This window comes from Schistocerca serialis, chromosome 2, assembly GCF_023864345.2.
Source record: "Schistocerca serialis cubense isolate TAMUIC-IGC-003099 chromosome 2, iqSchSeri2.2, whole genome shotgun sequence".
NCBI lineage: Eukaryota > Metazoa > Arthropoda > Insecta > Orthoptera > Acrididae > Schistocerca > Schistocerca serialis.
Window position 1 is genome coordinate 744,391,805 of NC_064639.1, and position 3,079 is coordinate 744,394,883.

Sequence of the window (3,079 nt, forward strand, 5' to 3'; positions counted from 1 at the left end):
AAACTGAGAAAAGACATCGAACAGCTAACACAATTTATAAGAAATGAAATATCAGACAAAAAACGAAAAAGGTTAGGTAAAATCTCACAACAAGAAGCGATAGAGCAATTAGATGAAAAGAAGCAGAAATCACAGGAATTGGTCAAACGACTTAGAAGATACAAAAAAAGTGAAAATAGAAGGAAACAAAACCAAACATTCAACACAAACCAAAAGAAATTTTACCAGACAATAGATAACACTCACATTAAAATAGACAATCCACCAAACATAACAGACATGGAACACTTCTGGAGCAACATATGGTCAAACCCGGTACAACATAACAGGCATGCATGGTGGATACAAGCAGACATATACAAGATGATACCACAAATGCCTGATGCGATAATATTGCAACATGAAGTCACCCGAGCAATTAATTCTACGCACAATAGGAAAGCACCTTGAAAAGATAAAATAGCAAATTTCAGGCTAAAGAAGTTCACCTTAACACATTCACATCTAACTAAATTATTTAACAGTTACATTGCAGACCCATACACATTCCCTGATATACTCACACATAGTATAACTTATCTGAAACCTAAAGATCAAGCAGACACAGCAAACCCAGCTAAGTATCGCCCCATAACATGGCTACCAACAATATACAAAATATTTACTTCAGTAATTACACAGAAATTAATTACACATACAACACAAAACAAAATTATAAATGAAGAACAAAAAGGCTGTTGCAAAGGAGCATGAGGATGTAAAGAGCAACTGATGATAGATGCACAGGTGACATATCAAGCTAAAACCAAACAAAGGTCACTACACTATGCATGCATTGATTACCAAAAAGCTTTTGATAGTGTACCCCACTCATAGTTACTACAGAAATTGGAAATATACAAAGTAGATCCTAAATTGATACAGTTCCTAAATATAGTAATGAAAAATTGGAAAACTGCACTTAATATCCAAACAAATTTAAATAATATCACATCACAGCCAATACAGATTAAGCGTGGAATATACCAAGGAGACTCCTTAAGTCCTTTCTGTTTTTGCGTTGCTCTGAACCCACTATCCAACATCCTAAATAATACAAATTATGGATACAATATTACTGGAACATACCAACACAAAATCACACATTTGCTATACATGGATGATCTAAAACTACTGGCAACAACAAATCAACAACTCAACCAATTATTAAAGATAACAGAAGAATTCAGGAATGATATAAATATGGCTTTTGGAACAGACAAATGTAAGAAAAATAGCATAGTCAAGGGAAAACACACTAAACAAGAAGATTACATATTGGATAACCACAGCGACTGCATAGAAGCGATTGAAAAAAACAGATGTCTATAAATATATAGGATACAGACAAAATATAGGAATAGATAATGCAAACATTAAAGAAGAACTAAACGAAAAATATAAACAAAGTCAAAAAATACTGAAAACAGAATTGACAGCAAGAAACAAGACAAAAGCTATAAATACCTATGCTATACCAATATTGACCTACTCATTTGGTGTAGTGAAATGGGGTAACACAGACGTAGAAGCATTCAACACACTTACATGATCACAATGCCACAAATATAGAATACATCACATACATGCAGCAACAGAAAGATTCACATTAAGGAGGAAGGAAGGAGGAAGAGGATTTATCGACATAGAAAACCTACATTATGAACAGGTAGACAATTTAAGAAAATTCTTTCTAGAACGAGCAGAAACTAGCAAAATACACAAAGCAACCACTCATATAAATACATCAGCTACACTATTGCAATTTCATAACCACTTCTACAACCCTTTAGATCACATAACATCAACACATATGAAGAAAGTAAATCGGAAAAAGAAAACACTACATGGCAAGCACCCATATCTTCTAACACAGCCACACATCGATCAAGACGCATCCAACACATGGCTAAGAAAAGGCAAGATATACAGTGAGACGGAAGGATTCATGATTGCAATACAGGATCAAACAATAAACACCAGATATTACAGCAAGCATATTATTAAACATCCCAATACCACAACAGACAAATGCAGACTTTGCAAACAACAAATAGAAACAGTAGATCACATCACAAGTGGATGTACAATACTAGCAAATACAGAATACCCGAGAAGACATGACAATGTAGCAAAACTAATACATCAACAACTTGCCATATAACATAAACTAATAAAACAACACGTTCCCACATACAAGTATGCACTACGAAATGTACTGGAGAATGATGAATACAAATTATACTGGAACAGAAACATTATAACAGATAAAACACCATATAACAAACCTGACATCATACTCACCAATAAAAAGAAGAAATTAACACAACTAATCGAAATATCCATACCCAATACAACTAATATACAGAAGAAAACAGGAGAAAAAATTGAAAAATACATCCAACTGGCTGAGGAAGTCAAAGACATGTGGCATCAGGATAAAGTTGACATTATACCAATTATACTATCTACTACAGGAGTCATACCACACAATATCCAACAGTACATCAACGCAATACAGCTGCATCCAAACATATATGTACAACTACAGAAATCAGTAATTATTGATACATGTTCAATTACCCAAAAGTTCCGAAATGCAGTGTAACATATACCGTACAGTTAAAATGAAGTGTCGCTTGATCAAGGTCCGCGTCACTTTCCATTTTTAACCAGACTTAACGTCTGAGAAAGTAAAAAAATAACAATAATAATAATAATAATAATAATATATAGATGCATATTATATATTTAATCAGTTTGCACAGGGCTGTGCTACATGGATAGAGCTCATATCTGATGCTACTTATCATGATGGTATGACTGTAAGCATTGAGGAATGGGATGAAATGAGTATATAAGCTTCAGTTTTGGAATGTCCATGTGTATGTCTGTAGTTTGGGCACTGCCATGGAGATCAAAAGTCGTTGGATGTCATATATACAGATCATGATACTGAGTACCATCAACCATGGACCAGATGTCAGTCTCCTTTGAGCTTTCAACCCCAAACAATGCATGAGGTAGCAGCATTCTGTTC